A 27,911-nucleotide genomic window follows, 5' to 3' on the forward strand; every position below is an offset into this window, starting at 1 on the left:
GCAGTTGTGGGCATCCTCTGGCGCAATGGAGACGTGCCAGGATGCCAGCGTCCCGCTCAACAGCAGCAAGTTGAAATGGCAGACATTTTGAACCGGGCAGATTTTATCTACACTCCCATTATAAATGGTTCAAGAAGACTGGATTTTCAAGAGGTGCAAAAAACTAAAAATTATCTAAAACTTGGCAGGTTGTAGATCTCAATATATGCACTGTCCTCTCTAAGAAGAAACAGTGGCGCGTGCATTGGTCATGTGACCGCTCAGATCTGGCGTTTTGAGGATTTTAGCTGAAGCAACATGAATGGACGCGCACAGAAAGTAGGTTTGCGTCGAACGTGGTAGGCAAACGGGAGGACAGAAGAGCCCTGTGGAGGCGTGTGACAGGAAGGCAGCAGCCCCGAGATATTCGTGACCGACTTTCTATTTTTAGCTCATCCCCAGTCATATTTGCCAGTCCATTCGTGGATGTGAGAGCTGGCCGTGGGAGGGAAGAGACCGTCAGTGAAATCATCTGCCAGAGCCTTCAGTTATGTCATTCTCCGGGTCCTTGTGTTCTTAACTAGACTCTTAGAGTTAGTTTCGTGTTCAGTTGTCAGGATGTGGACTGATGTTCAGGTGCATTATAATTTTTTGATTAATAAAAAATGTACATACCCCGGAACTTGGTCTATCTCACATCTCGGCAGGTTGACCTAAATTCAGCCTCGTGCCCCATTCGGCCTCCAACCTGCTGTCTGGTATTTGGAAATATGACACCATTAACTTTATGTCACCTACGGTGTCTACTCCTGGCAGCACACATTTATCTAAAATTGCAGGTCATTGTGGACACTTTTACCCAGAAGTGGTTCTTTGTGTTTGCCCAGTGCATCCTGGGTGTTGTAGTCTTGTTTTGCTTCCATTTAACTAATTAGCTAATACCCCTGAAATAAGTGATGTGACTGGAGCCAATGTACCTAATAACCTAGAGTGGAGGGGTCACCCTACCCCTCAGCCTTCCATTCTTCCAAGGTCGGTAAAGGGAGCACCATTAAACTGGGTAAGATCAGGGAGTTAAATGCTCACCTGTAGAAACATGCTGCGGACAGATGGTAAATTCGACTCCTTGCAAGACTGACTCCACCTCATATGCCACACAGAGTTCGACAATTATCTTTTCTTTGTTGCTATTATTATTAATGTTGCTATTGTAATTAGTGTTAATGTCCTTATTAAGTTGAAGGCTTTGGTGACTCTGAAGCGTTGTACTGTTTTGTATTATTACATTTTGTAGAGTTTCCTACCTCTGACAAGGCTGTATCATTTGCTGGTACAGTTTGAGGGTATAGTGAGCTCTTATGTGGGCGGTGGGTGTCATGACTGAGGTTTGGATGGGTGCTGCAGTTATGTTCAGTAGACTTGTGGTTGCGCTTCTGCATAGACTGAAGCACAGAAGCGTAATACCGATAGTCATTCTTCCAGATGAGTACCATCGTCTGGGTGTTTGGGTAAGAGGTCAGTCCACTTGTTGTGCTTGGTAGATGAAGTATGTTTTAGTTGGTGCAGTTGGTGTGATATGCTCTTGGTGCTGATCATGTTGCAGAAAACCTCTGCTTATGGATGAAATGGAGCAGATGGATGTAGGAAAGAGCCATTTGGACTTTCAGCTACATAGGATTCCCCTCTCTGACCTGTGCATGAGGGGGTATCTGCTTGACAAAAGCCAGTGTTTTACTGCCCCGCTGAATCTTGGGTAGTTGTGGATGGTTCCTGTTCCTGACTGGAGTGAGTCCCAAAGCTTGCCCATTTGGACCGGGAAGGAAGCTATGACGAATTAGTTAAATCTAGAATTGCCAACTTTTCAGAAGGTTTCTGCTTCCACCCAAGCCTTTCCTTTACATGCTCTGTCGCTCTAGAGTTTGCTTCTCCACATAGCCGACAGCATTGATTTCTGATTTCTTCTAGTTCAGAACACCCTAAAGGGTTGCGTTTAAATATATTTTTTGTTTTGGATGAAACTATTTAGAAAGTGTTGTTCCTGGCTATTTCTGCATTTTATTCTTTCTTTTGATCCTTGAATATATTTTTATTTTTTTCCCTATAAACATAGTCTTAATTTAATATTGTATAATCTTGCTTCACGTTATAAACTGCTCCAGTTTACTTGTATGCCATAAGAACGCAAATACATGGGATGAAATACTCTCAGTTGTATATTATAAGGATATTGAAAGTCAATCAGATGTACCGTGATCAGATAGAGACAGGAGGCCACAGATAAGACACTAAATGTGCAAGTGGCTTGCAATAACCTTTTCATGTACACTGGACATTCTTTATTTTTTTTAATTTGCTTAGTTTGGGATTCTAGAAGGGAACATGCGACCAAGGTGCTGGTGACGGCTTCTCAGCGCTATGGAAGGCTGCTGGTGCGGAATTCTCAGGGTTCTGTTCTAAGGTTTTAGGTTTATATATGCCAGTCTGGGATTTTCCTTTGCATTGAGGTACTAGCACTCCCGGCTTTATAAAGAAGCGGCTGCAAAACCTGGACTCTTAGCCATTCATCCATGCACATGAGAAGGTTGAGAGGTCTCCTGGTGCTGGGCGGTCTTTGCACCATCCATGTCTGCCTTTAGGCTGCTCTGCAATGATGTGTGGATTAAGAAGTGCTAGCATTTTAGTTTGCAGTCTGCGCCTCCAGTTGGCCTAGGGCGAGAAGTCGTTGGCTCCCGCGGTGAAGGGCATGACACCCGGTGACTCTGCTTGCAGATCCCTTTCTCACCCAGACAATGAGCTGTTGAAGTAGAGGTGGATGAGCCACTGAAAGCTCCAGCCAGATTTGTGGCTTTGACTTAGCTCTAAGTACTCTGGGAACCTCGAGCCCACAACGAGCTGAGCTTTCACACAGGTGATGTGGCCTAGTGGTCACAGCTGCCCATCATGCATCCTTGGGAGCCGGGTTCAAATACTGGCCTCAGCTCAGCATCCAGGCAATCCCGGCAAATCCCCCTTCGATGGAAACCAAAAACATGTAACAGCCTTTATCTGTTGTGATTCACTGTTATGGCCTTGGGCACGGCTTGCGCTAGGAAAAACTGCTCAAAGGTTTGCACCAGGTAACACTGCTCAAAATAAAGTATGGATTCTGCCTGTCATCCATGATCAAATCTCATCCTCCAAGAACTAAGCACAGAGTATTAACATTTGATGTCAATATGGTGGCTGAATCCCAGTTTCCTGCTTGGCCCAATTGTGTGATCCTAGGCATATACTTCATTTCATCCAGCATCGTTTTAGTTCATTAACACACGAGAAGACCTTCAAATATGCGAGTTCAGAATGTGCGCTGTAGAAAAAAACTGTCTCCTGTTTGATTTAACAGCTCATAATGTTGCTTCATCAGTAAAAAGAATCTAGGTCAAGTAAACTGTGCACTTGACATATGACTTTCCTCTTGTCACTAACAGCATTGTCAGCAGGAGGCAAAAAGGTTTCTTAGATCATGTTTAGAAACTCCCACCTTCAATAAATACTGTTCAAATTGATTCTGTGTGTTAAAGAAATACACTTTCTTTAGTTTTGATGACACCTTACCATACTCTAAAGTGATGTTTGTTGCATGATTTACATGTTAAATATTTTCAGGGATCAGCTCCTAAACTTGGAGTCACAGCCGACCCTCGGCTCTGGATCAGAGCTCCCTGTTAAGTCCTTGGCTCGCCCGCCTCTGGGTTCAGGTGTCAGCACTGTTGGCACAGGCCTGCTCCAAGCGTAATGCCGAGCTGGGACTGAGAGCAGCTTGTGGTTGGCCTCAGGCAGCGCTGCTTGCACTTCCTGGTCTTCTGGGCGTGACAGGAGGCCCACAGACCCAGGCAGCAGGTGCCAGCTTATCAGGGTTCTGCACGCACTGCCACAGCCCTAATCCTAGAGGCTTGTTATGTCACTAGTCGCCTAAAATAATTCATTACACACAGCTCATGACAGATTGTTATCATTTACAAGCATGTACTGATGTCAGAAATTGCTTGTAATAAGAAAGTAATTGACAAGATTGTTTAAGGTTACTTTTTGGCTTATTACCTATGGATAAAGTATAACCCTCAGTGCCCATTATAAGGCTACTTCCAGTCAGAGGACAACCGTGACCATATAGAAGAATGCGGCTGAAGACTGAGTTCCTTTATAATGTCACAGGGCCCAGAGGTGTCAATATGTTCAGCCCTTATTTAGAAGCCATTTTAGTTCCTATAATACATGGTCACATTTTCACTCTTCTCCTAGCCCTCTTTTAAATCTTTGGCCTCTGGCTTCCCTTTGTGAAAGAGATACTTTGGTTGTAGATATGTATATGGATGGCTGGAATTGACATTTCTGACCAATAGCCTTGTTCAAAATCCAGCTATTCTAAGTTTATATCTCCAGAATGAGGAATAACTTTCCCATTGTGGGGACAACTCTGCTCCCCTTTACCACCAGCTGCGAGTAGCGCAGATACTACATTAGTGGCAGTGTGTTAAACAAAGGCCTTGCTTTAAATGTCTCCGCGTCTATTAATGTCGGAAAACACAGGGTAAAATAATAGCTGGAAATGTATCTAACTTATTCTGTTCATTGTTTGAACCACAGTCGTAATTCTGCACAGTGCTCTAACTTTCATACTTTCAGTTGGCTCTGGGAGCAGCTATGGTGAAATCATAACTCAAGTGTAATAAGTTATTACAGCAGAGTAGTTATGTAATTTTCTTGTTATGGCCGAGCAAGGATGTCACAACTAGTTTATAACAAGAAAACTGGTTATGCAGTTGTTACAACTTTCTGTGTATTTTATATGGTTTAATGTACACCAAATTATACTTTCTAAGTATATTTAAGGTTGCAGAGGATTTCCTTGACCTTACAGTAGTACAAGGCCGCGTATGATCTGCAATAGCATTTCAGATGCACATACCATTTTACAAGATGATCGAGTCCAAGACTAAAGTTCACACAAGACCGGTACTGCCACCCTCCATAAGCTCACACGCTACTGACAGCCCAGATATACCTCCACTTTTGGCATGTCACTGTTGGTGGCACACTCACAGACTCTCATGTGGCCAAGCTCCTATCCAACAGTGCCTTCCTCGGGTCCACAACCGCTCCAAGTACAGCTCGAGCAGCTGCAGGCTGTGGCTGATCACCTGTAGCACAAGCTGGCACCTCCATGGAGAGATGGCAGAGGTAGTGGGTGGCAAGGAAGGCAGATGCTGATGTGCTCAGTCGGGGGGAATCCTGAAGCCACCATCTGTTTGTTGTAGGCAGCAGTTCAGGTTATCTAAGGTTCTCGGGGATGTCAAATAGATGGTCCTGCTATTTAAATAGATGCATGTATGTAGGGCAGTGCTTAATTTGAGCAGGTGGTTCTAAGTGTTCAGCACTGTCACTAAATTGTCAACAGTGGTGCTTGTGACAGTCTGCCACATCACAGCGCTGTCTGTTTAATTTAGAGATGAGCACAACAACAGTTGTTTATTAATTCAATATACATTAAAAATGACTATTGCCTGCCGCCCAAACCTTTCTTATAGGGTTGGGGGCCTGGAATTGTCTGAATTGTCACATTTTTAGGAGTACGGTTAGTAATTGTGTCGGTACCGTCATTGGAAGCGCTGACTGGGCCATTGTGTGTTTGAAGCTCATGACGAGGGCCCTGGCACCTATTTTTTTTAATTTAACTAATTTATTTATTTTACAAATTAAGCACTGATCCAGAGATTTGTGTTGCTGCTACAGCATCAGAGCATGCTGAGGCAGGCTCCACCCTTACAACAAACTGAGGAAGCTGCACACCCTGAACATTGCCCTCCTCCATTGCGCCAGACTGTTGACAGTGTCCCGTATGCGAGAGACACAGCTGGAGCCAGTAAGCGCAGGCGACTGTGGTGAGAACGTAAGTGTGACTTGTCTGTGGCATGGCTTTTTTTTGTTGGTGAAGTTGCAAAGCCCTGAAACCTAATGGTAGCAAAGAGTTAGGAGGCATGATGGATTCACTAGTTGCGTGTAATAACTTATTGCACACAGTACTAACACCAGCCAGAACGAGGTGGCAGTGGCAGGTTCACGGGCATTATAGTACGAAGCAGCCCTGGGAAACCAATGCAGACACAAATGTGCAAACCAATGGTCCTACACAGTGCTTTAAATGGGCCGGTACTGTCCGTTACAGAGTACCGGCACTTTTTTTATTTTGAGAAGGAGGGTACCTGCATTTCTCAAGGAAAACGTAATACTTTTAATTGGAGAGTACCGGCACTTTTCAGGAACAAGCAGGTACTCTGGCACTTCTATTTTTCCATTTCAAGCACTGGTCCTACATATGTTGGTCGTTGTAGTTGCCGTAGAGGAGCACAAGAGTGCCCGCCCTGCTAACTTTATTGTAATTTGCAAGTTTAGCAGTTGAATCCCAGCAGAGTTGACTCAGCCTTTCACCTTTCCAAGATCTACAAATTGGGCACTATTAAAACGGTTGATAGTAGCATCTCTTTACAGTGTTGTAAAGCAGCACAACTGTGGCCGCAAGCACCACAAGCAAGGTTGCCTCCTCTCTAAAGGAATTTGTGAAGGTTCTGGACAGCCGTGGGCATTGGAGAGGAAGATATCCTGAATGACTTTTAACTGAATGGGATACAGTCAAAAATGTTTCAAGGTGCAGCGGCCATATTGTTAGGCCTATTTCTTAGGTGAGAAGTCTAGTATTTGTGGGTAATGGCTGATAAGGTGCAGCAGAAGAGCGCAAGGGGCAGCGGTACATGTGAGAGGGCAGAGGCCTGCGAAGCTGTTCAGTTTATCTCCCATAAGCTTCCCAGCGTGTTCTTGAATACTACATGTGCTGACCCGTCGGGGCCTAGCTATCAATGGCGCAGCAGGTGCAGTGGCACCAAGGCCCACAGGCCAACTTTATCCTAGTTATGTCTGTTTTCCAGAGGCCAAGTTTTCTTGCAAACATTAGGCATATGACACTATTGCATTACCACTGCACCTATAGGTCGCAAATTTCTCAGCAATCTGGGATTTCATGTGGAAATTGGTCGTTTTTGAAATTGTTGCGAGAAAGTCAGATCACATGCTAACCGGTTTCAAATTTGCAAGGTAAAAAGGCTTTAATGTAAACTCGTGAGAAAATGGCAAAAGTATTTTCATCTGCAGCTAGCACTTGTGAGGAAATATTGCCAGATTTGTGAGGAAAAATTATGCAAGTAGTAATTTAATCATGATTTATGGGAGTCTCCTCTGGCTTAGTAAAAAATGTGCACATCCATAGGTAGGTGAAGAGCAGCAGACAATGTAAAGGGGGTTTAGTGAGTCGATGGTAGAAGTCCTGCATGCCTGCATAAAGGAGATAACAGACAATATACCACAGTCTGCAGCCACCAGTATAGGGGAGGGGGTGCCATCAAGTGCAGTAGCCAGCCCAAGTGCTTAACATTTGTAGATGGTGGGCACCAGCATCCATTTTTGGGGCCTGGAACTTAGTGTTCATCGACCCAGAGCTAAGGAAGGAGGCAGAAAATAGGGAGTGGGAGAAAGTAGGGGTGAAAAGAGACAGCTAGTGTGAAAAAGACCGGAAGTGTAGGGTGGTGGAAGAAAGAGGCAGGAGGTGAAATCCAGAGTTGCCAGCCTTAGTATTCAGGAATCCTGGCATTAAAGAGCAGTGCCTCACGCTCCCACGAAAACTTTGGGCCTCCACAATTAGGTTTTTTTATTATTATTACAAATTAGGCAAAAACAGTAATTGATTGCTCAATAATTATGTTAAAAACCCTTAATGCGTTCTACGCCAGCCATGCAATCTCCTTTTTCATTTCACGTTTTAATTAATTTTGTATTGCCTTAGAGTATTTGCTTTTTTCAAGATGCTGCTGTTCTGTAAAGTTTTTTCAAGCAACATATGACTCTTGTATAGTGCATACTTTGAGTGAGTCACTTCCCGGTGACTGAGTGAGTTCAGATTGTGGGTGGGTGTTTATGGAGAGGCAGGCCCGCGAGCTCTGGAGTTAAAGTTGAAATCAGTGCGAGGTTCTACCCGCAGACTACATGCACATTCAGTCATTAGCCTATTTGCAGAGCACACAGAGCAATGGCCGCATATGTCCCAGCTGTAATTGTGGGAAGTGTGAGATATGCTGACTGAGGAGTTAGGAAAGCTGTGGGGAGAAAAGGAGCGGAAAAGACTGAACATGAATGTCTGAGACATCCGAAAGGCCACGATCCCTTATACAGATCTTAATAATCCTTCATTCGCAGTCTCATATTTTCGAAATTGAAAATTTTCAGTGTTAATTATCCACAACGAATCCATCGTTATCCATTTACCAGATGTAACTAACAAGCATTCGCGAAGCTCATAGGTTTGGCTTTTGTAAGTTTATGCGTTGGCTGTTGCGTGACATCTTCGTGCGATAACAAAACAAAAACTCACAGAGAGGCACCCAAATACTGTCCAGGTGCACCCTGTCAGAAGCATAGGATATTAGTTTACCTGTTTTGAGCCACGTCCCTAATTACATAGGGCAGGCTTCTGAGAAAGATTCGGAACTACCTTTCTTTGGCCTTGTAGAGACCTCCCACCTTTCGCATCTTACCTAAGCGCTGCTTGAACTCATTTGGGGGGTCTGGACCTTATTTTTCATCTTCAGAGTTTGACCTAGAGCAAGAGAAAGGGGGGGGGGGAGTGGAAAGGGGGGAGAGTAGGGGTAAAAAAAGACCTTTCCTTCACGAGTGAGATTAGTGTAGAGTGGTGGAAGTAAAAGGTACCTGGAGGAGCCACCGTAAGGGCAGCCTTGATCATCTGCAACTCTGCTTTTCAGCAGCCAACTGGCTCCCTAGAGAAGCCGCACTTTGTATTTATTTATTTTTTAATAAATTAATCGCTGGCCAGTCTCATGCCTCGGTGCGGGGTAGCAACCCGGGCAGTCTCTGCAGGGACGCGGCCGGTCGGCAAGGGGCGCTGCTGGTGGCGGAGGGTGGGCGCGCGTGGAAGGAGCGCGAGGCGCGCGGAAGAGGGTCAGGTCGAGTCTTGTGTGCGCTGACGAGCAGCGAGCGGGAGGAGTTCTTACGACGCGGCGAGGACTGGAGCCGCCTGGAGGCGCGGACGTCACGGTGCTTGATTTCCGAGACAAGCATCAGCCTGCTCTCAGACACCGAGCGCCCGCACTGGAGCCGTCTTCCTCGCGCCGAAGGTAAAGCACCGCGCCGTCGGTAACCCTGCAGCCGGGACGGAGGGAGGGAGAGCCGGCGCCCCGCCACTGTCCGGTCCCGCGAGCTGGACAAGCACCTGAGGGACCGGTGTTTGGGGCATACGGGGCGGCAGCATTTCAAACCAGCCAATCAGGGCCGGGTGCTCTACTATGCATATAAAGCCGGAGAGCTAAACTAAACATCGTTGTTATGACGAAAGCAACATTTAATAAGTGAGCAGTAAGTTACTTTGGGGGAGGAAAAAGTAAGTGAGCTGTACCTGAAGCGTTTAGTGCGTGAAGGATGTTTGCAAAGCAGTGTGAAGCGCAGCTTTCAAACCCAGGTGCATCTAGGCACTTGACAGCATAGGATGTGGTTGTGTTAACATGTGGGGTTCAAATGTCTTGAACTATATCTCATAGACTCCATGAGGTCCTGTACATGAGGGCGCAGGTTATCTCACGGGGACACCTCCAAGCAATATGTGTGTCAGTGTGGCTGTCAGCGCAGAGAAGACGTCTGACTCTTGTGGGTCAGTGGAAGGTAAAGTCAGTGGTTCTATCGCTGCGTTGCTAGCAGAGCCCAGAGGACACAGTAGCATCGTAGTAGAAAGCATAATGTTTCAAAATCCAACCACTCTTTCTGACAGTTTGGGTCAGAGATCAAAGGCAACGTAAGGTTTTGAGGTCCGTGGATGAGAATGTCAGTGCTTGTAGTTGTAGCAGAGTATGACCACCTGACACAGCCCAACACATTGGGGGTGATGCCTCCCTGCACAGTTAGGGTGACCTGGCGTCTCGCTTTTTTACCTGTTGTCCTGGCAGATTTGAGTAAAGTTGGCTTGTGTCCCGGTTTTTACAGAAGGCCAAATGAAAACAGTGAGAGGCAGCTTTTATGTGTTCCATTACAACACTAGTTAGCAACTGTTATCAGAAAGCAATTTAATGACTAGATAAGATGCTGGGCTTAAAAAATGCATTTTTTTTCCTTAGTACCGTCCTTTGTGTGTTATTTTGTGAATGAGCGCTGTCAATCTGTGCCCCTGGGATGATGTAAAATTGTGGCCCTTCTTCTAATTTTGTGAAATTTCCCGATTTTTTAAAAAAAAATCTGGTTACCCTATGCAGAGTGCCTTACAAGCTACACTAGTAACTCCCAAGGGTCGCCGTCTATGTTGGGTTTGTTTTAATATATGTAATAAGAACCTCATTCCTGAGCGGTGTAAATCAGTTTGGGCTTACATCGCAGTGGGTCACAAGTTCCTCAACTCATATGTAAATGCCTCCTCCTTCCTCCATAGCCTGTGTGTGGAGGCATTTAATAGCCTTGTCTATGCAGAGTGCTCTGCTTTTCTGAAGTATAGATGCATTTTATATAAATACCTCATGCACAATAATGTCGGGCATCCTTTCCGACACAGAAGCCAGCTGGTTATAAATGACATGTACACTTTACAACAAAAGGCATTCCTAGATTTCACCTTTCTTACACCGTCTTAGCCACCAAAACGCACCCCGCGACAGACTCTGGTTCTATGTATCTGGAAACAAACATTTCCTACACTTCTCTTTGCATTTTAGGGTGTGATCCATTGCATTTTCATCCATCACATGTTGGGTATCCCCTGCTTCACCATTCGTGTGGCAGACAGAGTATCTTATCCCTTCACTTGATTATTCTATGGGGTATTTATGAAGTATGGGGTCCTAATCGGCGGTAGCTGAATAAGTAAAAATTAAAATGACATGTTAGCAAAAAATCAGCTCCACTGCCATGCCCCCATTAACTGCACCCTCAGTCGCCTCATCTCAAACATCCCATGGGCGTCAAGCTCCAAGCCCCTTCCTATACTCTTCGTAATACTAGAACTGTGAGAAGCTTTTAGTATAAAACCAACATTTCACATAGGCCCAATTACGGGCACTCGTCTTGATTGCGGAGGGTCCTGATTTCTTCCATTCCCTCATGTATTTCCCCACAAGCTGGCATTATTTCCCTGTAGATCTGAGGTGGCACTGATAATGGGTGTGCTGTTTTCTCATGGCTCAACTTTAAAAAAACGTTTTTCTCACAAATTTGAATCCTGAATGATATTTCTTTTTCTCAAAACAACTTAAAAGAGACATAAAAGTCCATATTTTGATGGGCAAGCCCACATGTAATCATAGTACTTATGAATTTATATTATTTGTGAGAGGTATGCAAAGCTTGCCAGAGAAAAACATTCTCAAGTTTCACATCGCTACTAAACACCCTTTGACGTCTGCACTAACCCTAAAAAACAAGTACATTTTCACTATCCGCACTGCGTCCTTAGCAAACTTAAATACACGAAGCAGGTCCTGAAAGCAGCTGCCATGGTTCATTCATGGAAAAGAACAATAATTCAAATTAAAAGGTTTTCAATACATTTTATCGCCACTGGCAATGAACTGAAAATAGAGAAGCATCGCCCTATTCTAAAAATCATTTTTAATTTAGTGTTGGAAAACACACTGAAAAACCAAATAAGAATACCACCACAAAAAGCAGGTCATAAATACTTTTCACTCTCCAAAATACCAACATTGATGGTAAAATCACATACTTCAGCATGCTGACAGCATTGAAACTACAATCACTGCTGTGCAAGATTTACAGGTAAAATTGATTGCATGCCAGATTTGTTTTTTTGGCAAGTGATCGTGCACTGAACAACCATTAGACGTAAATTGTTTGCCAGCATCCCAACAGGAAGTATTTACATTTTCCCCCACAAATACATCCATATACCAAAATATGAACTAAATGAAGAGGTGTGCATTTTTGTGGTCCTTCGTTTCCTTGCACTTTGTGAAGGTTCCCAGGGAACTTTGTCAGGGGAGCTTGGTTTCTTTTTGAAAAAGCGGTGAGGAGAATTATAGCCACAATAGGATAAGGCAAAGTCTCAATAACTATTTTAAAGTCCTGTTTGAACAGTATGTGTTTCCCATTTTTAGGGTTGAGCGAGCAAGCGCTCTAGCCTGCTTTAATCTCTCTGCGGGCTTTTAACCACTCCCAACGCATGCCCATCAGTTTCATTGGTTTGTGGGCTTGCCTTTTAAAAATAGCTTGATTTTATGTGTGAAAGGCATGCATACGTCTTTCCTTTTCCAGTGTTTAGCCCTCCTCGAGCTCACCGGGCAGCTACTGAAATAATACGAAGTTCCATGTTTTCAGCATGGCAATCTCGGTGCATATTTGCCGATACGTTTGACTGCGAGCTAACTTCTGTTTCATTTTGTGTGCTCCTTCACGCTCATGGCATGGCACTTTAAATCAGCTCGCTTATATAAAACTGCATTACTTTTCATTTTATGTGGTAATAAAAGTCAGGTTAGGACTTTACAACGCTAAGGGCTCTAAGTTGCGCAAATGCGAGACTCATTGCATTGCAAATGCTTGTTGATTTTCTGTAGGTGACACCCTGCTGATGTGGCCATCTATTTCTTTCCCCATTGAAAATGGAGGTGAATGCTGGTTCCACTCAATAGATGTCTAACGAAGCTAAGGGACTAGTCCCCCTTCGACCCCATTCTTATCAAAATGCATCCTCTGAACATGTTACTTAGAATGTGGTGACTTCTAAGTTCCATTGTGAGATTAATATGAAGAGTAGGGTCACAAATCTACACACGACCTTCTCACGTAATGATATGGGCCAGTTCTGGATTGTGTAGGGTACCATGTGACATACCTGATGGTCTCTGTGCCCTCTTGTGATCTCCAAATAAGCTTTCTTCCTTTCTTGGGTGGATACTCACATGCAACAAAGGTCTCAGAATACATTGCCAATGAATCGAGAACATAGACCCCCCCCCAACCCTGCAGTACTATTAGCAGAGTTCTGTCGGCATTGTTCTTTGTTGTGTACTGTCATTTTGTAAATTATACGAGTGAATTCAAATCCAAGAAGTCCTTGTTCACCTTCCAGAAAACACTGCTGCTCCAACTAGTCAAAATAGATTTACAAAGTTAGATGCAGGACACAAATGCCAATCTGAGCAGTAGCTATAGGCACCAGCTGTATTTGCCAGTAGTCCTCTTAGGTGATCATTAAACAAAGGCTTTGGGCCCCCTGCTTGGCACTGTGGGGGATGACATATTCTCAGATAGGTTAAATAAAATGTGCAGGCAAAAAAAAAAAAAAAAAACAATTGAATAAGACTGGCTGACACAAACCTGAATGGTCTCTCTCCCAGACTTTCAGACTGTTCCAAATCACATGGCTTCATTATTGATATCAATAATATCCTTCAAGACTCCGATCAACCAGAAGATTGATATAGTTTGGTACCAGCCTTAGAGCTACTGATTTCAGATCCACTTTCAAGCACTAGTCCCTTCTCACATGGGCCTAATGCTCCCTACTTCCAGCATGCAAGACTCAAGGCTGGCTCTACTGAGGCGAGTCCTGCAAGAATGGTCTCGCCGTGCAAAAAGCCTAAAGAAGTAATAACACATACCCCCGCACAGAAAGATCTACACTGACCAGGCCTGTATCATATTAAGAGCTTTTTCTTCATGTACTAGCCGTAAATACCAATGCTTAATCCACTATCTAAGTAAACATTCGCAGCACAGTAATCAAGATACCATCAGGCATGAAATCAAGAACTGCAAAAAATTTAAACAAGGAGACAAATATTTTCAAGGAGCATGCTCGGGATCTGAATTATGTTAGCCCCATCAGTTCTGCTTTTTAGAAAACAAGTGAAAATTCACCTCTTCAAAGAGCATTCCATCCATCATAGAGAACTTCCCTGGATGCCCCAGTCTCATTGCTTCCAGATAAAGAAAAACTGCATCCCAATACCCTTGTCTTTCCCTATTTAACTATTTTTATGTACATGATGCAGGTTTGTTCCCCACATTCTTGGGCAGTGCTCCGTTACTTATAGTCTAGGATTGTTATGCATCTATGCAACACACATCGATACAGGAAAGCCTACGTGATTGATGAAATAGCTACAAGCTAATTATATAGGCCAGCTAAATATATGCTAATAGGTTCTCCCTAATTACAAGTTGTTCAATTATTGGCCGTAGTTGACCTCTGTTGATCCGAATAATCACATTTGAAACTTGACCAATAGCTACATATGGACAGCTGCAATTATATTTTTAATTATTACATGCTGTTCATTCATGTTGTTCAAGGTAACACTGTGACCACTAAGCCATATCCGAAGTTAAATTTGTTTACATATTTCCAGCTATTTGAAAAAAACGAATTTGCTATGGCTCAAGCTTATAGGAGAGCACTCTTATCTGACAACAGAGTATAAGCGTTTTGTGAGACCGATAACATGAGATGGAAGCACTTCCTTACTCTGTTTGGGGTCCACAAATCTAGCACACTTCAACATTTCAAACCTTACAGGATATAGTACGGCCATTGACTGGTCACTTTTTAATTCTGAAAGTTGTTTCCATGCGGCTATAGTCTGATTCGATCATGGTACCAATACCAAAGTATCAACACCTCTCTGTTTTAGAGATTTTGATTAAGCTCCTGAAAACCAGGTTCTCTGGATATGGTAATAATCCAGTGGGACTGAAAATATCTTTCTCGTGTTATCATTTCACGCTAAAATGCATGGGTCTCCTTATTAGATGAGATGGGGGAACATGTTACTTAAATGTAGAAAATAATGATATCCTGAAGAAATATTGTCTGTGTGGTGGATCTTCTAGATGGAAGGAGAAAGACTGATTAATACCTGGAGTTCTTGGGGAAAATGAGGGGTGTCGCTGTTGGCCCAGGATTAATCTGTCTCAAGTTCTTCCTGTCCAAAAAGCTCAACTTGTCAAGGAAGCATCCATCATTGTGTTTTTCTCTAATGCATTTTGAAGGTGTGGTCTTTGCACATTCCACGTGAAGGATACCAATTTATTTACAGTGAACCATAAAGGGAGGCTTGAGTGCAAGAGTGTGGAGTAAAACTTATATTGGGTCTATATGAAAAGGACCATAGTGATACAACACAAATTGTTCAGAGTAATCAAAAACGCTTAAGAAATTGTAATCTTACTTATGTTTTTTACTCAAAGCCCATCTTTTAACTTTTTATGAGGTAAGAGTATTAGAGTTGTAGAAGTTGTCCTGTTCAAAGAAATTTGAAGTGGCTGTAAAATGCTTCCAACTTTTATGCGTAATGAACTAACAAAAGCAAAAATCGAATATTTTCTGCATTTTGGAACTGGAAACAGGGACATTTTTACTGGCACATTATCAGACTTTCTTTAATGATGCGTGATTTGACTTTTTATTTACAATTGGGTAAGACGTATTTAAAACTATCCTTGTAGAAATCCCTAGGAATTCAACTCTAAGTGAGTTCATTACCATGATCCCAGTGGACACATAGAATATATTTTCTGTCTTCTGAACTACTTCTTCTAAGCTAAAGTGTATGGAGAATGTGGTCATCTATATTTGGTATTTAATGGCAGCCCTGGGTAGTAAGTGATATTTGCAATCCATAGTTGTGTCTCTTTCCTCTGTGTATTCACTTTTCCGCATAACAAACAACACATTATTTCCCAGAGATTCTGCTTGGTCACAGAATCAACAGAGGAATCAAAGGTGGGAACCGAAATGTTTCCAGCCATCTCAGAATCCTATTTTTGTACATTAAGACAGAACAATATGAATTACATCTGTGATTTCTTTTATTCATGTATCTGGCATGCATCCTTCATTTCACAGTTTTAGTGTGATCTTGTGAAGTTGGGCTGGGTGCTCTGTTCGACTAGTTAGAAGAGGGGTAGATCTTTCTCCAAAGCTTTGTAAGTTAGTGAAACTGGAAATTTGCTGTGACAAACTGATTCAGCTATTTCACATGTCCAGAAAACCACATTCCTTGCCACCTGGATAGTTGTGGCAAGCAGTTCACATCCCTGGGTTAGTCTTCCCCAACCTAGAAAACGATATTTCAAGACATTTCATATGCACTTTATCCATGCACCTTGCATGAACTAACCATTCTTGAATATAGCTACAGTAGCTACCAGGGGTCATAATCTGGATACAGTGTACCATCCTACTCTGCACCACGTTGCACACATAAATCCGTGTACCAGGTACAGAATGGGGCTATGTGCCTTATCACAGCAAATGTGCCATTCCCAGTGCAGGTGCGAAACTAACTCTGCACAGGGGGTAGCACATTAGCAAGAGATAGACTGACTGTGGGTAGCACCCGGTCCACCTTTTCTGTGAAGGCAGTTAACCAGCCTGCATTTCACAGAGTGGCAGCAATCCCCATGCTGATGCGTAAAGTGACTGCTCTCACCTGCAGTGGGATGCCTGAGAGGTCCCCGAATCTGTTTTGCCACCCTTCGGGGGGTGCCCTGAGGGATCCACTGACTGTGGACCATTTCTGTGTGTCACACAGTCAGGTCCCCGCCACATGGTTGTTTGCCTGCCTGCAATATGGCACAGGTGCAAAGGATTCCCTCATTTCCCTTGGGTCACATCTCCAGGCAAATGCAGGAACACCCCCTTGAGATGGCCCGGGTGCATATCAAACGTGATATTTACTACAGAAGGGACCGTACAAGCAACTCTCCCCTGGGTGTAAAAAGTGGGCGCACACTTGTTGTGCCCACCGGGGCACTTTCCATAATACAGCCCCTGGTACTCAATGTACTCAGAAGCAACCCAAATGACAAGATAAATCCCATCTGTAGTTATATCCATGGGCAGTGTTGGAAATGGCCATTTTTACAGGGTTATCCCCAAACTTTTTGCCTTCTTCCTCCTATTTTTTTCAGGTCTGTTTTTGCTCGTTTATTGTCTCTGCACAGTTTACCACTGCTAATCAGTTCTAAAGTGCAAGTGCTCCCTATAGATATTGTACTGTTGATTGGTTGATCCATGATTGGCATATTTGATTTACTGGTAAGTCCCTACTAAAGTGCACTAGAGGTGCTCAGGGCCTGTAAATCAAATGCTACTAGTGGGCCTGCAGCACTGGTTGTGCCACCCATATTAGAAGCCCTGTAACCATGGCTCAGACCTGGCACTGCAGTGTCTGTGTGTGCAGTTTTAAACTGCTAATTCGACTTGGCGAGTGTACCCACTTGCCAGGCCTAAACCTTCCCTTTTTATAAATGTAAGGCGGCCCTAGGTAGAACCATGGGCAGGGTGCAGTGTATGTTTAAGGTGGGACATGTACTGGTGTGTTTTACATGTCCTAACAGTGAAATACAGCCAAATTCGGTTTTCACTGTTGCAGTGCCTATCTCTCTCATAGGTTAACATCGGGGCTGCCTTTAAATAACTTTAAAGCACTGACTCCCTTTGAGAGCAGATAGAAATATGGAGTCTAGGGTCCCTGAGCTCACAATTTAAAAATACATCTTTTGGTGAAATTGGTTTTTAGATTGTTAGTTTGAAAATGCCACTTTTAGAAAGTAGACATTTTCTTGCTTAATCCATTCTGTGACTCTGCCAGTTTGTGGAGTGACTGTCTGGGTCAGTGTGACAGTTGGGCTGTTCCCACCTCTCCTCTAGACAGTGACACAAAGTGGGCTGGGGTGTAGCCTGCATATCCTGATGAGCCATCTGAGCTGGAAGGGAGGGGAGGAGTGGTCACACACCTGAAATAACTGTGCCTGCCCTCACACAAGGCAGTCTCCAACCCCCTGGTGTGTGTCTGCGGCCTGGTCTGGACAAGGAAGGATCTTGCAAACACTTGAGACTCTGCTTTGAAGTTTGCCAACTTCAAAGGCAGATAGGGGTTTAAGACGATGACCCAAAACCCCAGACTTTTAGAGTTTTTCTGGAATCAAGAGGAACCTCTGCCCAGGAGAAGAGCTGAAGAGCTGCAGGAGGAGTACTGTCCCTTTGCTATGTTGCTTTGCTGGAGTGGCCTGCAGTTGCTGCTTCTGCCTGCTGAAAAGAGTGCAAAGGGTTAACTTTGCTGTGTGTCCTGCTTGAGAAAGTTCTCCAAGGGCTTGGAGTAGAGCTTGCCTCCTGTTGGAAGTCTCAGGGATATCAGAGACTTCAGTTTTCTCTTCTACAGGACTGAGAACTGTGACGCCATCAACGATGCCCCTGGCCTGCACCGTGACCTGCTGATGCCGCACAGAGCTGCACTACCCGCCTTGCACCGCAACTCTGGTCTCACCACCACCACCACCGCCGCCGCCATTGGACGACTTTATCGAGCCGCTGTTTGCATCGTGACCTGTGGGCCCCTCAATCCGGCATCACCTGCTCACACCGCAGCCTGGGCATCCCAGCCACCGCTCCTGCTGACACTGGCACCACTGCCTGCACTGCGGCCTGTGGATGCTGCTTGTGAGGTACACGAAGCACCGTCCTGTCCCACACCACAGCCCCGGTCCACCAACGCCAGCCCCATTGACTCCAGTGTCGTCACCAGGCATCCATGCCTGCACCGTGGCCTGTGGACACCGCTCGTGAGGGTCACGAAGCACTGTCCCGCACCGCCGGCTTGGGCCTACCGGCGACAGCGCTTCAGGAACAATGACGCCACTGCGTGCACCGTGACCTGGTGACACCACACGTCGCACCACCCCGCTTCACACCGCAGCCCTGGTCTCTTCGATGCCACTGGATGCCGTCACTGAGGCACTGCCTGCACCGTGACCTGTGGGCACCGCATGTCACATCGTCCCGCTTCGCACCGTGCTAGCGTTCCTGACTTTAACAGCCCAGAGTTCGATCTGCAACGCGTGTGACTTCAAGGGCCCGACGACTCCTGCACCGACTCCGGAACTGACACAGCGACGCCACTCTCTGGAGCTCACTGCGAGGATTACGATGCCCTGCAATTTCAAAGGTACTGTTTGCAGGTCTTTCTGACACCGTAACTGGGCCGCGACGCAGTGGCCAACCTGAACTGTTGGTTTTGTTGATCACAACACCGTGATAGCCCGAGATGGAGCTATCGACTTCAAGGAACTGTGTTTTTGAGTAAATCTTGCAAAATTCATATCTTTAACACTGTATGTTGGATTTTTAAAGTTTTTGTCGTGTTTTATACAGATAACTATTGGCTATTTGTCTAAAACTGGTGTGGTATCCTTTTGTAGTGTTTTCACTCATTACTGTGTTATGTGCAAATGCTTTACACATCGCTTCTGAGATAAGCCTGACTGCTTGTGCCGAGCTACCAAGGGGGTGAGCAGGGGTTATCTGAGCAGATATCTCCCTTATCCTGACTAGATTGAGGGTCCCTACTTGGACAGGGTTCAAACCAACTGCCAACCAGAGAACAGGCAGCTGTTCAAGGCATTACTCTCCTGCCTTTACTTGTAAAAGATGTCCAAAATGTAGATGAGGTGTCAGCAGATGCGCAGAAGGGATGCTTCAGCATCCTTTGGCTAGAAAAACAATAGCAAATGTAGAGTGGTAAAAAAGCAACAATACGAGTGATAACTGTGCATAACTCCAAGTGAAGTATTATCTTTCTGGGTTACATGTCCTACTTCTGATGCCAGGCAATAAGGATAACAGACAATATTTTTATTTATTTGGTTTTCAAATAGTGTATGGATGGCAGAGTGCTTCCCACAGAGTTGTAAGGAATCCATAATAGTACATTTCATAGCGTTTCATGGCAGAGGACGCAGGTTTGTCAGATCATAGGGGTACATAAAGAGTGAAGCACCATACATAAATATTCATGGGGACCAGCACCTGCTTCCCTCCAGTAGCTCAACAGGAGAAGGCAACAAAACATCTGCAGCATAAAAACCTAGATGATTTGTGCTTTTTTCTACAGGTGGTTGTTGTAATTATGTGGCCTGCTCTGCAGTCAGTGAAGAGCAGTAAGATGCCCAGCTGGTGAATTTGGCCTTTGCAGGAGGTGGGTAGAGATTTTGTTCTTAAGTGGCCTGAGTGGTTGTTGGCTTCGCGTCAGAAGCTCGTAGAGGCAGCTTTCCCCAATAGACGCATTCCTTAAGGTTTAACAACACAGAAAAGTATGTAGTTTACTGGTGAAATAACTTATTGAAAAAAATATTCAGCATCAGTAGTGTTGCTTGATCACAAAATCTAACAGAGGAATACAAATAGGGATGGATTTGAGGCACACGCCGATCACTTTCTATAAAAAAAAATTTTTTAAATTGTACCGCACAGTTTTTCTTGCTGTGTGATCAGTCAGTTCTCACTAGTTTCTTTGATTTTATTGGCAATTTGACAAACCTTGCTTACATTGCTTACAAAAATACATAGAATCATCACACCTCCAGCATAAACATTTATGTGACCCCAAGTATAAAGAGAATTAATAAACAAAAACACACTATGTTTAGAAAAGAGTCAAATGATTCAGGCAACTCCCTGGGAAATGAAATGCACAAAGGGTCAGACTCATTACCAGGAGTGCTGGGCATTACCTAACCCACAGGGTTCGATAACCAGATACATGTATGTGAGTTTTGTGAGTGTTTGAGCCTGTTCATAATGTACACTAAACGTCGACGTGGCACTCTTCATCTAAATCCATAGGGCACAAGACCTGTAAATTGACCCGATGAAAATGGGGGAATCTTCTGCCTTTGCACCTGTGCCATATTGCAGTCACAGACAGAGGCAAAGACGCTGCCTTAATGTAAGGCTACTTTCTTCACCTACATTAGCAGGGAGAGGGTTCCGGGTCTTAGGGCTGTAGTCGGAAAAGCTTCGGTTCATGCAGAGAATAAAGAATTTAGGGCCAGATCAGTCAAAGGGTTTTACCCGTTCTGTGTCTATGGATAATTACCGATATATATTGGTCTTAGTTTTCATTAGTTACGCTTGGTTGCTGGATCTAACCGTCTGATAAGGGACACATTTCTTACTCTTAAAAATGAGTTATTAATATGCTAAACTGTTATGTAGTGGCTAAATGCGTAGTTTGAACTAAATTCTATCCGTAACCTCAAGCCATTGGATTCAGAATAGGCTCACTGTGATTTAGGGTCTTTTCGTTAAACTAAAAACAGGTGTGGTACCTACTTTTGCCTGGGAACTTGTCATATCCAGCATTGTGGTGGCAAGGTGTGGGTTGACAACTTCCCTACTTTATCTTAGTTGATAAAAGATTCTTTTGACCCCAATTGAAATATGGAGTTGTTATACCAGAGCTAATTCCAAGCGATGTGGTCCAATATATGGCCTTCTTTGATGAAGTGTGCCGATAAATGGTACAGTCTTGCCAGCCAAGGAATGCATGGGCCAAAAAGATACCCTTTAGAAACCGTACATAGATCCTGTGCTCAGTACAGATCTAGGCAGAAATAATGACTATAATGTATTCTGTTAACCAAAGGGTCAGTCTTTGGCAACCTTGAAAAATCACTAGAGTCCTGTACTAATCACCTTGCCGGGGTGTGAGAGAGTGAGAAATCTGGTTCTTGATGTAGTCCACGATGCATAAAGTACTCAAAGTGCTATCCACGCCTCCTGACTGTAGTGCTTTCCAGAGTCCAGTCTATATGATATCTCTGATGATCCGAAACCTGTTACCTGTCTGACCAACTAACATACCAGCTGGTAGAAGGGATTACACAGCTTCAAAGTAGTAGGCGGTTTATCCTAGAACTTACTTCTAACTCCTTTGCTGGGACCGACCTTTCCTGATTCATTAAACATCTACTATGTCTAACGGTGGCCCTGGTCTGCCATTGTGCCACAATGTTGCGTAAATTATTAAACCGGTTTGTTGCAACAAAATATTGAGCACTTATTCCTCCCTATGCATATTGTTGCAGATCATGTCACATCGTGTTCCATTGCTTTTGCATTGGGTAGTGGGGTGGCTGTCTTTCCCTAACAGGGCCACACATATGTCCTAGCTGGAGGAGGCCCCTCCTACTCCAGACTCCTTTCCGTCTTCAGTCAAAGAGCCATTGATTTACTGAATGAAAGACGTAAGTGCTGGAAAAAGCAGAATACGTCAAATTCCCTAAGCTTCTGGTACCACTCCCACACCTCCCAAATGGCTGGTGGCAAAGAAACTAAAGAGTTGAGGCATCGCCTTCTCCAAGGGCAACCCGTGCAACTCAATGGCTTGATTAATCAAGTTTGTTAGCAACTCCTTTTATAGGATTAAAGATTTGCGTTTTTTTAATCCTTCTGTCTCTCAGAAGACTCTGAAAAGGAATGACTGGGCCACTAGGGCTTCTTTATAAGCCTAGGGCATTGCAGTATTCCTCGGGAACCAGCAGCCCATCTCAACTGGACCTCTTAGTTAGAAGAGCCCCCTTGCTCCCGATTGTGGGAAGTTTAACAACATCAAAGATGCCTGACATTTCTCTGATCACTAGAGGACCAGGAAGTGAGGCAATAACAAGGCAACCTTGACATTTTTAGGTCTGACATTGTGTCATTCTCATTTAGCTTCTGCCCACTAGAGCATACAGCATGGAGCAATGGGTCAGCCTACTTCAGCCACTGGGTAACTTCAATTTGAGTGACTGCATTTAGTCCTTTGACGAGGAGATATATTCACACACAAGGTAGTTGCCTTCAGTGCCAGTGTTATGGTTTGTTCTTTATTATTACTTTAGTGTTGCCTTTTGTAGTGGCTGGTGTGATAGCAGGACATTTTCTACCAAATGAAAGTTCAGGGCGCAATCCAGTTTTATCATTTCCTGTCTCATGCCAATGCTGTTGTCCATTTCTTTTTAAAGTGACCTTTGTTTATTTGGCTGCTGCTGTTTCACATTAGACAAGCAGCTCACGTGAACTCTGAATAAAAGCTTACGAGGGTGTTCTATCTTCGCAACCCTGTTTTTAATTCCTTCTTTCATTCCTTTTTCTTTCTTGCCTTCTTTTTTCTTTCTTTCTTATCATTTTTTGCCTTGTTCTTTCATTCTTCTTTGCCTTATTTCTTTACTCTTTCTTTCCCTTTTCCCCTTTCTTTTTTCTTGCCTTTTTTTCTTGCCTTTAATTTTCTTTCCTTCCTTTCCTTCTCTTTTTTTTTTTCTTTCATTCTTTTTCAAAGGCAAGAGGCTGGCAGCCAATGCCACAACGATTGGCTTTTATTAAGTCCGTTTAAGCCAAGATATTTTGATTTTACTAAAATGATGTGTAAAACGTAGTTACCCATAGGAGTTTTCAGCCAGACTTGTTTAGTTATTCTGCGCTTCTGTCATTCACATTTTTCTTAGTCCCACGCCAGCATGCATAAAGGGGCAATGTGTTGGTCCACTTCAGCCATTGGCTGACTCCACAATGAGTTACGACTTGCTGCTATTTCACAAGGAACCAATCAACACACAAAATAGTTCTCTTCAGTGCCAGGGAGTATTAAGACAATGTGTACATTTTTTTAGACCAAAACATTGCATTAGCCAGAGTTTTTGTTTAGATTGATGAGGGCCCAAGAGCTTCCAGAGCGCTAACATCCTGTAAAAACTATCACAAAAAAAACAAGAATTGCCAAAAGGCTGGTGGCCAATGCCAGACCAATTAGCCATGGAGATGCTTGTTTTGTTTTCCCTTCCTAGCTCAAGATCTTACTTGTCTAACTTGACCACCCAGCTCAGGCCAGTGGAGCCTGCCCAAAATCCTTCAGTTTTGATATCCTCAATATGTCCCTTACATTCTAATACTTATTTGAGTCGACACTGCACCAAAACATTCCACCTTTTCAAAGATATCCAATATTTCATTGATAATGGCCAATAGATATCTGTTCATGCAGTTGGTTTTACTTAGGTCTCAAAGATACACACACATCAGGGGTAACCACACTAAACTTGCTTGTAAAGACAATAGGTGCAAGCTCGGTCACTCAGTTTTCCTCCAATGTTTGAACTCTTCCTTAAACTCATTATTAATTAGTTCAGCAGCAGCAGCATCCATATTTATTCATAGAATACATTTTTTTGACCCTCACTTCCTTGGAGCTTTTTGATGAAAAATATACATAACCTTTCAGAAAACAAATATGGAGGCAACATTACCACCTTTTTTTTTTTATTTTTTTTTTCATGTACCAAAACTTGTTACTTGGCGCTTAGCAACACTATTTTATGGAAACCTGCGTGATAAATCCACCACAGTATGTATTCTGCTTCTCTGAACTATGCAGTTTGCCCTTGACTTTTTTTTTTAACACAAATATGATTCTTTTGCAATCATTGTAATTTGCACATCTTCCTTTGAATATATTTTTGACTACCCCCAGCTTCAGACATTGCACAAATCTAGCCCCAAATTCCCTTCCCCTGATACTATACTCATCTGTTTTCTTCACACATATGTCTCCATTAAAAATCATCTGAAAGACATTTAGATTTGTTGTGGCTGGCTTGTGAAAAGTTGCTCCGGTTCCATGCTGGAAGTTAGAGCATGCACGGTCTGCATTAAGTTTTCCTTTACTGATTACAATTGTTTCTGTGAGTGGTTTAGGATCATTAGACCCTCAGCTTTTGAAGGTGCCCCAGTGTTTCTGCCAGAGTGACACCAGGCAGACTGGCTCTTCCTGCCTCAATCTGCATACCTTAAGGATCTGATCCTGTGTCTTCGGCTGATACACAGTCGTCCTGGACCTTTTCAAACGGGTCCAAGAGAAGCCCATGAGATCATGTTTTCGAGGATTGGAAGAGCCACCAAAGCTTATACAGCTGCACACGATCTGAAATGCTATAAGTACTGGCTGACTTTGCCAATACAGTTTTCCATAATCTCTTACCATCCAAGGAGGAGATGCACCAGTGTAGCTGAGGAGGACTGTGCTCCAGGGATAGGACCTTGTTCAGAACATGCATGCATGCACAGGCACTTTTATGCCATAGCTTTAGTGCATGTGTTGCTACCACAAGTGTAGACTAGTAAATTCATAAGCCTTTGCACATCTAGGTAACATGTGTTGGTCTAAGCGGTTTTCCTTGTGCATTAAGATTCTTTGTGCAGGCCTCAATCCTGAGTGTGTGAACCTTTAACTCCACCATCTTGCAGACACATAGGTGTATTGCTCTATTACTGCCATGCACACAACACTGTTGGAAAATATACCGTAGGCAAAAACATAATTTTTCTTCAGTCTTCGTCACGAGAGTCACACCAACTAGGATCAACGTTGAGTCCTTTAAGAACCGAAAATGTCACCCTCATTGCCAATGTTGTAATGCTGTCACAACTCTAGGGAAAGGAGTAGCTTAAGGAAAGCACCCACCACATACACTATCCATTTGGGAGCACCCAAAAACAAAAACGATAGGTCCACACGGAAGCACCTCTGCTACACATTTAGCTGGAAATACCTTTCTCCAAAATGCACTACATATCCGGATGAAGCCTTTCTACAAGCATTCCACATCCAATTGGAAGCACCTTCCCCCAAACGCACTACACGTCCACACACAACCCCCACATATCAACATGTAAGCACCACTTTAACAATGCAGAAGCAGCCTCCCTCATGCACCACACGTCGGGACGGCAACGCTCCACATGCACTACATATGCAGACAGAAGTTCCCCCCAAGTGCACTACATAAATAACTGCAAAAGCTCACTCTTCCCTCCATGTCCACTAGCAGCATGTTACCTCGCACGATGTCCATATACAATTCCGGATGACATCAATACTGTTTACTCTCTGCTCCAGACTACACCCAGCTTGATGGAACTGAGTGCCACGTCGCACAGAGGTGGTTTCTTGGGCCAGACTCTGAATTTTGTGTTTTATGGGCTGCTGGCATGTGATGATGAAAATATTTGCCCCACGCATTACACTGGCGTGCTGGGTGAAAAACAGGTGTAAATTATTTATTTGGTAGTTTTGTTAAGGGCGTGCGTCACCCTCCGGATGCTTCTGGGCCCTGAGTGCTTATTTGACCTAACAGTTTACTTCAACCAGGAAAGGGCAAGAGTCCGATCGAGTGTGGCCGGAATTTATTTCGAAGTTCTTCAGTCGCACCCCCTTCTCCATCGTGAAGCTCGGTGCACACTGTGAGCCGCGTGTAAGGTGTCTCGGGAACCGTGCTGCGTGGGCACAGGGAAGAGAAGCGCTGCTAGGAAAGAAATTAGAGAAACGTGAACTAACATGGTGGGAATAAGTGCAACTCGAGCCGGAACCGACAAACTCAGAAGCTTCGACTTTGCTTGACCCGCTTTTGAAAACCTGGATAAATCACAGGCGATGAGACGGCGGGGCCACAGAACACGGGGGTCATAAGAGCGCAGTACAGGAGGTTGCAGAGGGCTCGGCCGAGGCGAGATACCAGCTGGATAGATGGGGGCGTAAGAGAGAGCAGCACAGCCTCAAAGAGACGTGAACAGAGATCACAGCAGAGAGCGAGACAGAGTGCAAAAGAAGAGGGCAGAAACACAGCGGAGAATTCAGCCATAATCTCCATGTTGTCAAAGGATGTCCACAACATGTCAAGACTGCTGCTACGTTTATGTCGGGAGTCATTTCCACAATGTCCGTCGATGTCCACAGCAAGTTGTTAGTGACTTCTGTACTTCTAGGGCCAATGTTATGCAAGGATTCGAATTCATAATACAAATTAAAGCCCTGGAATTGGGCTCCATGATAAGTGATTCTTACTTTGGCCATATTATGCTGGAGGAGTCATCACCACATGCCACGGTGAGTGGAAGTCCAAGAAGTCGGTGGGAGGTGGCTGCAAATAAAATATACTACCAAGATGCTCAATAAATGCATGTATAGTTGTATCTGTGGAGTATAAGCCTACCTATAGAGGACCAGAGAGCTGGACAGGATGGGAACCCTGAACTGGGATTTAGGATTATTTACAATGAAGCAGGATGTTGAGAAATAATTTTGGATGACAGTCAAACATCTAGGACTGTGCCCAAACAGCCTTATTAATTCAAGTATCCCAGAGGACAGCTGGACAAAGTTCTTAGCTAAACATTTCAGTCTTCGTGAGAGTACTAAAGAACAAGACAACAGCTGGAGGAAAGGAACATTTAAAAATATTGAGGCGGTATTATCACCAAAGTATCAGGACGTAATAATACCCAAACCTTGAGCGCAAGCACCCAAAAAAATAAGGTAAGCACAATCTTCTGCCAGCACAGCAACATTTTAAAAACAATTAAAGGTGGTCACAGACCTGGGGCACCAGGACCCAATGGAGTACCACAGACCATCTATAAATCAAACTCCGAATTCTGGGTAGGGCAATTGGAATCAGTTTACAATTAGTTACTACGAGACAAAGTGATACCAGACTCCTGGAAAGGGTCGGTTATTAACCCAATTTACGAAGGATGCAACAGGGTACTACCAGAGAATTACAGGCTGAGTTCCCTGCTGGATAACAAGGCCAAATATTTTGCCATCCAACTGCTACAATACCTGTCATCTTTGGCTGGTGAACATTAAATAATACAGATTAATCAAACAGGCTTTATCAAAGATTTATAAACTATGACAAATATCTTAACACTCACACTGATCATGGACCAGCGGATAAGAAAACGTTTGACACTACACCTCTGTTTTGTAGGTTTCAAAGCTGCATTTGGTTGAGTGCAGCAGGAGAGGCGGTGGAAAAACTTAGTGAATTGGAACATACCTTCTCAGCTGCTAAGACATATCCAAATACTACATACAAAGACCTGAGTAAGATCAAAATTGTAGAAGGGACCCACCTATCAAGAAAAATCAACACAAACTCAGGGTTGAAGCAAGGATGTGTGCTGGCACCCAAATTATTCAACCTATACTTAGCAGTCCTCATATCGCAAC

At 43.9% G+C, this 27,911-nt stretch overlaps 1 protein-coding gene across 5 annotated transcripts in view; it reads left to right on the forward strand.

The window, feature by feature from the left end:
* The window catches only part of PAK6 (p21 (RAC1) activated kinase 6), a 210,420-nt gene that overhangs the window by 62,102 nt on the left and 120,407 nt on the right, over positions 1–27,911 (forward strand). The window contains exon 1 of one of the 5 annotated variants that reach the window (XM_069208595.1): positions 9,025–9,197. The exons of 3 other annotated variants lie outside the window; for them this stretch is intronic. The gene's annotated coding sequence lies outside the window, so the exon portion shown is untranslated. Of the gene's footprint in view, positions 1–9,024; positions 9,198–27,911 lie in introns of those variants that run through there. One more of the 5 variants, XM_069208598.1, reaches the window with a different exon arrangement.

The sequence above is a fragment of the Pleurodeles waltl genome, chromosome 9 (genome assembly GCF_031143425.1).
Source record: "Pleurodeles waltl isolate 20211129_DDA chromosome 9, aPleWal1.hap1.20221129, whole genome shotgun sequence".
Classification (NCBI taxonomy): Eukaryota; Metazoa; Chordata; class Amphibia; order Caudata; family Salamandridae; genus Pleurodeles; species Pleurodeles waltl.